Source organism: Ailuropoda melanoleuca, chromosome X (assembly GCF_002007445.2).
Source record: "Ailuropoda melanoleuca isolate Jingjing chromosome X, ASM200744v2, whole genome shotgun sequence".
NCBI classification, from domain to species: domain Eukaryota; kingdom Metazoa; phylum Chordata; class Mammalia; order Carnivora; family Ursidae; genus Ailuropoda; species Ailuropoda melanoleuca.
The window spans coordinates 90647996-90656580 of NC_048238.1; the positions used below are offsets into that span (position 1 = coordinate 90647996).

Consider the following 8585-nt stretch of genomic DNA (forward strand, 5'->3'; position numbering starts at 1 on the left):
TTTATTTTTCAGCCTGCCTTCTGGGGGAGGGGCCTGCCGTGCTGATACTCAGGCCTCCCTGTTAGGGTAGAGTCTCCCTGTCCCCTGCAAGGGGGGATGGGGAGCCACAATACTGTGAGCCAATATTTCTATGCTTTCATTCTCTGGCAGTTTTCCCTGGTGGTTTGCTCTACCTCTTCTGTGAGTCAGAGCAGAAGTGGCTGAATCCCAGCCTCTGTCTCAGAACAGAGGGATTGCAGTCTGCTTTCCACTGGCTCTTCTGGACTCTTTAACTCTGTTTCTGTTGGGGCTGCTAAACCTTACCATGTCCCGGGATGTGCGCCCCACACCTGGCATCCAGCCCTCACTTCCAGGGCCGGCCCATCTCTGTCCTTTGTGTTTCTAACACCACCAGCTGCCAGCCACCCCTGCAAGCTCTGGAGCTCCATTTCAGTGTGGTTCACACACACTCCAGAGCTCTGGTTTTCAGACTGTTTGCGTGCATTCCCCGGCTCATGGTTTCTGTCTGCTCTCTCACGGGTGGCGGTCTGCGAGTCAGCCCACTCCCCAGTGCAGGTGGCTACAGGTTCCTGGTGCCCGAACATATCGGCTCCTTCCCCCTTCCGTTTATCTTCCTATATCTGTGCGTGGATTCACGACTCCCTGCTTCGTACCTCAATATTCAGTGCTGGAGATGTTCATTTGTAGAGATCCAGATGTATCTTCCTGTGTCTCAGGCTCGAGATGGGGAGTTAAGGTGGCAGAGGAGTAGGGGTCCCCTTTTTCAGCTGGTCCCCTGAGTTGAGCTGGATAGGCTCCCTCCCTCCCTTATGCCCAGCTAATCTTGGCGTGAATTCCATTTTGGGTGGGTGTGGTCAAGTAGATGGAGTTACCTTTCCCTGCAACTTCCAATCAAGTATTGCTATTACTTTCTGTGAAAGGCATAAGGCCAACATTTCTTTTCCCCTGTACTTCCAAATTGAAGAGAATAAGTTCTTGATGACCACAACTGAGATACTCAGGACTTCTTTATTCAGCCTCTACCTTTAAGATGGAAGCTCTACTTCAGTTGTAGCAGTCTGAGAGTACTGGGTCCTAAATGCCCTCACCTTAGCTTGCTTGTAGGGCAGTTTTATGATGAGAGAAGCAAGCTGAGACAAGAGACAATTTTCCTACCCAGTGCCTATATTAGTGGCTCAGATATTTTGTTCAGGTGGAGAAGTAGTCTGTAAGAAAAAAAAAAAGTGCACCAAAGTTCCTCCTAAAAGAACTGACTTTATTTGAAACAGAATATTGGGAAGTTGAAGCCCAGGGTTGCCCTAAAAAGTAATAGCTACTTAAGGGGTGCCTGGGTGGCTCAGTTAGTTAAGTATCTGCCTTCGGGTCCTAGGATCAAGCCCTGTGTTGGGTTCCCTGCTCAATGGGGAGTCTGCTTCTTCCTCTCCCTCTGCCCCTACCTCTGTTCATTCTCTTTCTCCCTCTCTCCCAAAGAAATAAAATCTTTAAAAAATAATAGCTACTTAATAGCTGCTCTTCTTCCAAAGCTGTGCAAGCTGAATCCGGATGATTTGAAAATCACTGCAACAAATCAAAGATGGACATGCCTGCTGCTGTGTGTTAATTTCATTGGAACATCCAATGCCATTACTGAAGACATTCAAATTGCAAACCAGAAAATCCATCAGATCATCACTGTCATTGTTGAGACCAATATCTGGAAATATTCTCAACTGGCTGTCCTGTGGACTCAGAAACTGGGTTTCTAATTATTTCCAGAAAAGCCTCCCTCATTAAATGCCTGACTGCTTTCACTATCCAGCAAATATCCTCCATCAAATAATAAATGGACTCATGTTGTTCACTACAAAGAAGAATGTATCTTTTTTCATTTAATGAGAAGAGTTAAAGAATTTTTCCTTTGACCAAACTCAAGTCAGTCTCCTCTGAGTCCTCCTTGTGAACAGTCCCTGACCTTGAGCTCTGTCCTTGGCTAGTTTAATACAGTATTAGCAAGAATGCTGCTGGGTGAGTTTGGTGAAAATCCCCCACCACTGATATCTGATAAAATTATTTATCCCCCAATCTTGATATCTTATTATCCTGGCTGACTTCAGCTAAAGACCTGTCAAGTTGGTTTAGCCCAAATCTCCCCTTCTCCTAATGTTTCCTCTAAGTAACTTTCCACTCACTGATCCTTACTCTGTTCCTTGGTTATAAATCTCCACTATGTCTTTATTGTACTCAGAATTGAGCTCAATCTCTCTCCCTTATTATGACACCCCAATGTAGTAATCCCTCTAAGTAAAGTCTGTCTTACCATCTTTAAAAATAATAGTAATAGTAGTTCCCTCTAATTAAGAACAAGATAAATGTTAAGTCAGCTAGTTTACCAATGGGGACCAGGGGAAGAGAGTTTAGAGCCTTCCTGGAGTGAGAACAAACCCCAAAGACTGGCATCAAGAGCAACTTTGTCCACAGTCAATTGAAAAAAAAAGTATTGAACAAATTAAGCCCCAGGACACTGTTATAAACAATAGGGCAAACAGCTGGTAATTACTGGAGTCTAAAGACTGGGGGTAATACCTAATGAAACAGGCCATTTAACAGAAAATATCCAGGAAAGAGGCAGAGAGCCCTACTAAAACAACTGTTCATCCCAGTGTGATTACGTTCATGTCTCCCACACATTGAGGGAAATACACATCACTAAAATGGTCCAGCCAAGTCATTAGATAAACAAACAACAACAAAAATCCCTGGATAGGGGTGAAGGGGAATGGACATTTATAGTTGCTATAATATATTTTCTAAATCACCCAGTTTTCAATAAATTATGAGAGATTAAAAGAAACAGCAAATTATGACCCATACGAGTGAAAAGGAGGCAACACAAACTGCCCATGAGAGTGGTTAAATGTCAAATTTAACACATAAAACTTCAGAGTAGCCAATTTAAATATGTTCAAAGACTTAAAGGAAACCATGCTTAAACAAGTAAATGAAGGTATGATGACAATGTCTTATCAGATAGACAATATCAATTAAGAGATAGATGTCATAACAAATGAACCCAATGGAAATTATAAGAACTAAAATGAAAAATTCACTAGAAAGTCTCAGCAGTACAATTTAACTGCATGAGAAAAAAATCAACAAATTTAAAGATAGATTCATAGACATCAAACTATCTAAAAAAGAGAGAAAATAAGATAAAGAAAAATGGACAGAATCTCAGAGAAATATGGGGCACATTTAACAACAACATACACATACTTGGATTACTAGAAGGAGAGGAGAAAGAATGGAGCAATGTGTGTGTGTGTGTGTGTAAATAATGCTTTGAAACTTCCCATATTTGCTGAGAAAACATTAAACATTCATTAAGTTCAATGTGCTGTGCAAAGAATGCAAAAGGATAGACTGGTGATGGGTAGTAAGGAGGGCATGTATTGCATGGTGCACTGGGTGTTATACGCAACTAATGAATCATCGAACTTTACATCAGAAACCAGGGATGTACTGTACGGTGACTAACATAATATAATAAAAATCATTAAAAAAGATATACATCCAGAAACATACTGGGAAAGCAAAAAAAAAAAAAAGAGAGAGAGAGAGAGGAGAGAGAGAGAGAAGGAGAAGTCTTGAAAATAAGAAAAGAAAAACAAATCATCACATACAAGGGAACCCAAATAATATTAACAGTTTCTCATCAGAAAAATATGGAAGCCTAACCAGAACGGGGATGATATATTCAAAGTGCTGAAAGAAAAGATTATAAACAAAGAAACTTATAGCCAGCAAGTCTATCTTTCAAAAAAGAGGGCAAAGTAAAGCCTTTCCCCAAAGAACAAAAACTGACACTATTCATTGCTAGTAGACTCATATTACAAGAAATACTAAAAGTTCCCTGGGTTGAAAAATAGTAAACATGTATTTAAATTCAAAAACAAAACACAAAAATCATTGGTAGAGGCAAAATTGAAATTATAAAATAATAAATGTCCCTATCTTCTCCTTTCTTATGTAAAAACAGAAGACTGTTAAAAATATGTATGTTACTGTATTGTTGGGCCCAAAGCATATAGGAATGTTATATACTTGACAATAAAAGCAGAGGATGTAAGTAAAATCAAAGATGTAATGTAGTAAGGAAATTACATTAAATGGTAATTTGAATATGCAGAAACCAATAAAGAAAATCAGGAATGGTAAATAAGAAGTTAAATATAAAAAAAATCTTATAAAATACATATATAACAAATCTAATGAATGTGTAACTGCTCTCCTTTCTTTTATCAGTCTTACAATAGACAAATTCCTCAAAAGTAGTAATTATCGCAACATAAGTTAGGTCTCTAACATGTAGAGATATAATATGTATACAAAAAATAGCTCAAAAAAGGGAAAATGGAATGAATCTAAATAACAGTGACATTTCTGTATCTTACTAAAATTATTATAAATTTAAATATTCTAAGAATTCAAGATGCATATGGCATACCCTAAAACAGCCACTAAGAAAATGACTCAAAAATATAGTGAAAATTCATTAAAGGACATAAAAATCTCAAACAAGAAAATATTAACCTAATGCAAGAGAAAGGAGTAAAAGAGGCATAGAGGAACAACAACAACAACAACAGAAAAGCAACTTGAGACATATTGAAAACAAAAGTAAAATGGTAGACATAAATTCAACTGTATCAGGAATTAGAGTAAATGTGCATGGATTGAATAATCCAAACAAAAGATACAGATTGTCAAACTGGATTTAAAAATTAAAAAAAAAAAACAGTCTCAACTATATGCTGTCTAGAGGAGAAACATCTTAGACATCAATGACTTAAAATAAAGATTTAAAAAAGTTGAAAAAAAGATGGAAAATGATGTATCCTGCAAACAGAAAACATAAGAAAGATTCAGTGGCTGTACTAATGTAAGATAAAATAGATTTGAGAACCAAAAATGTTATTAGAAATGACAAAAATATTATAAAATGATAAGAGTGCCAAAACATTAGGAAGTTATAATAATCATAAAAGTATATACTTTGAACAGCAGAGCATCAAAGTATGTAAAACAAAGGCAGGTAGAATTTCAGGGAGAAATAGTAAATTCAACAATAGAGACACGATACTCCACTTTCAATAATGGTTAAATACCTAGGTAGAAGATCAGCAAGGCTATAGAAGTCTTGAACAACAAAATAACCCAACTAGTTTTAGTACACATCTGTTGAGTACTCCATCTAACAACAGCAGAACAGACCTTCATATATTTTGCAAAGAAATTCAAGCAGCATAATAATTTAGTGGTTTCAACTTTCTTGGGTCTAGAAGTACTTAAGTGGCTGAGAAATATGCAGACAAAGGAAGAACAAGCTAAACTCTATTGTTGGTGTGTGTTTTTCACATTTAGACTTACAGTGTGGGAACTAAAAACATATGGTTAATTTAGCAAACCATTACAAATAGTACATTGATAAAAAGACATAGTCCTTATTCATCTAACACTTATATAGGCAATATGTTTGTCAATTCATTGAACTTGAAGAGGTTATAAAAGTAATACAATGATATTTGGGTAGCATAAATAGTGCAGCATAGGGTAAAATTTTATCCTTTATTCCATATCATTTCAGATGTGATTTAGGTCTATATAAATGATCCAACAACCAATTTTATTTTATAGTTAAAATGATCATCCCCTAATGAGTGTTCTTTTTTTTAATAGCAACATGCAAATTACAATTATTTTATTTAGCCTGCCAAACAAAATCTGACTTTTATGTCTCATCTCAGTATTTTCTCAGCCTTCGGAATAAAATAGTTTTAAATTTGATTTTTAAGCTAACTTCATTTGTGAAGGCCTTTTTAACAAAGAAACTGACAGTTTACAAAGATAACAAGAGAAGCTCAGTGCCATTTGTCTTTACTTACTAGTTTGTCTTCCAATGGCTTTGATGCTTAAGACTTCAATTAAAAAAAAAACTGTTCTCATTTGATTTTGATTATAAATGTGTGAATGGTATTCTATTCATTTCTCATTTCTAATGAACAGTAAATTATTCTAACATCATTACGATCTTATTTACTTTTCATTCAAGAATTATTAGACATAAGTGACTATTAAAAAGCCTTTTGAGGATGGAAAAAAGAAGCTTGTATAATTTTATGTTTATTTTCTTTGGTAATTGCCTTAAGCATATTTTCTCACTTAAAAAAAGAACACCCAAGGATGTATATGTGTGTACAAATGCCAGTGGTGCTCACATAAATGTATATTGATCCGTTGGCCCACATTTAACAATAAAAAAATACCCTCTTATATGCAATCAATTTAGGCCATTATTGAACTCAGTATCAATAACTTCCCATGATAAATATGAATATCTGTCCATTTCAATCTAATTTCTTATTTTTCACTATCAATTGTACCAAGGTACCCAGCCAACAAGTTGCGAGTGGTATGATAGTGGAAGTAACCTCTGTCACTCCGAAGCCAAAGCTCTTAAGCTAGTATGTTTTCTCCATGTTCTTTTCCCTTTTGGCCACCTGGATGGCAATCTGCTGGGTAACATAGAAATCAAATTTTAGAAAAGCAGAACTAACAAACCTATATGATCCCATGACTCCTAGGTGAGCAAGAAATAAACTATTTATTTATTGATCCGTTTTGTATTTTAATCTGTTACTGCAGTCTAGCCTACTCTAATTAATACATTCCTCAATAGTTTTTCTTCTATAACCAAAATGGAGTTATAGAGGACATTATTTTTTCATCACCATCCATCTCATAATAAGTATGGTTTTCAGGTCTATAGTGTTTCTCAATTGCTAGCTTCATTTGTATTTGGTATAATGCATTAGTAAGTATTGGGTGTCAGAAGACATCAGTTTAAAACCCACTTTGCCTTTTTCTGATTATGTTACTTGGTGTAATTTATAACCTTTGTGCCTCAATTTCCTCATCTGAAAACTACTTAATAATACATAATTGACAATTGTGTGTCAGTTCGTGTGTATGTGTGTGTGCATGCACATTGTGTGAAGGAATTAAAAGATAGTGTTTATCAAAATTTCAAACATACTTGAAATATTAATTCCAAATGAACATTCATTAATATTAAGTTGATTTGAATAATAAAGTGTTGATAGAAATAATCAGGCTTTACTTCAGGATTTAGATGGAGAAAATGAAATCCAGAGAAATTTAACTCAGTAGCATTGGTTAGATTATGGAGAAACTTTTACTTCTACTTTATTTATGTTTTGCTAGTCCTTTTTCTATGAAAATGAATGATTATTGGGAATAAAGTAAAAATTTAATATAAACAATTCTAAAGGATTAAAACATTGGACTGTTCATCAATTAATGAAATTTGGTCAGCTTAGAAAGCTATTTAAAGAAAAAAAAATAACAGCTGTTCCATCTCACACCATGAACCCCAATTCCCAGCCCTTCTTCCCTGGTGCCCAAACCCAAATCTCCAACCTATGAGTTGCTCAAGGAGGAGCATGAGGTGGTTGTACTTGGGACACACCAGAGCTGGGCTCCTTTGATAACCACCATGATCAACATCCACAGTGAGATGTTTGTGCCCAGCCACATCATCTGGTCCCTGTTCAGCACAATCTTCATGAACTTGTGCTGCCTGGGCTTTGTGGCATTGGCCTACTCCATGAAGTCTAGGGATTGGAAGATGGTGGGTGATATGATTGGGGCCCAGGCCTATGCCTCCACCACCAAGTGTCTGAACATCTGGGCCTTGGTCTTAGGCCTCTTTCTTTCTTTTTTTTAAGATTTTATTTATTTATTTGACAGAGACAGCCAGGGAGAGAACACAAGCAAGGGGAGTGGGAGAGGAAGAAGCAGGCTTCCAGCGGAGGAGCCTGATGTGGGGCTTGATCCCGGAATGCCAGGATCACGCTCTGAGCTGAAGGCAGATGCTTAACGACTGCGCCACCCAGGCGCCCCTTAGGCCTCTTTCTGATCATTATGTTCATTATTATTTTCACCACTGGCTCACTGATTATTTTCCAAGCAATTTCAGAGATCATACAAGGTTATGGAGGCTACTAGTCGCTCCCTATGGCCTGAAGCTGTCACTCCTTTCACAGCATTTTATGTGCGTGTCAGTCTACAGTTGAATTTAACAAAGCACTTATGTGTGGAAAAAGAAAAGAAAAAAAGAATAATAGGATTTGGTAATGATATATGTTAGCGATTAAGGGTAAAGATTCTGAAAGTAGATCATTCACGTACATAACTGTTTCACCACTCACCATCTGCATAACTTTGGGTAAGTTATTTAACTCTCTAGGTCTCAATTTAATAATCTGTAAAAAGTAGGTAATAATAGTACTTACTCATTGGGCTGTTGTGATGATTAAGGGAGATAATCCATAAAAGCACCCAGAACTACATTTGACACATAGTAAGCTCTGAAACGCTGACTATTTTTACTGAGAAATATGTGATACATGTGAGAAATTGTGGATGTTGAATATTGAAAGAACAGGGAGAGAATATGTTGACTGTATTAGTATCTGTCTAACTTCTCATTCAGGTGGCTGAAGAATACCCAATCATCTGTAATGACA

The 8585-nt window shown here is 36.6% G+C and overlaps 1 pseudogene; it reads left to right on the forward strand.

Moving 5' to 3' along the window:
• The first annotated feature begins 7422 nt into the window (after positions 1–7422).
• LOC117797389 lies at positions 7423–7783 on the forward strand (annotated as a pseudogene).
• The last annotated feature ends 802 nt before the right edge of the window (positions 7784–8585 follow it).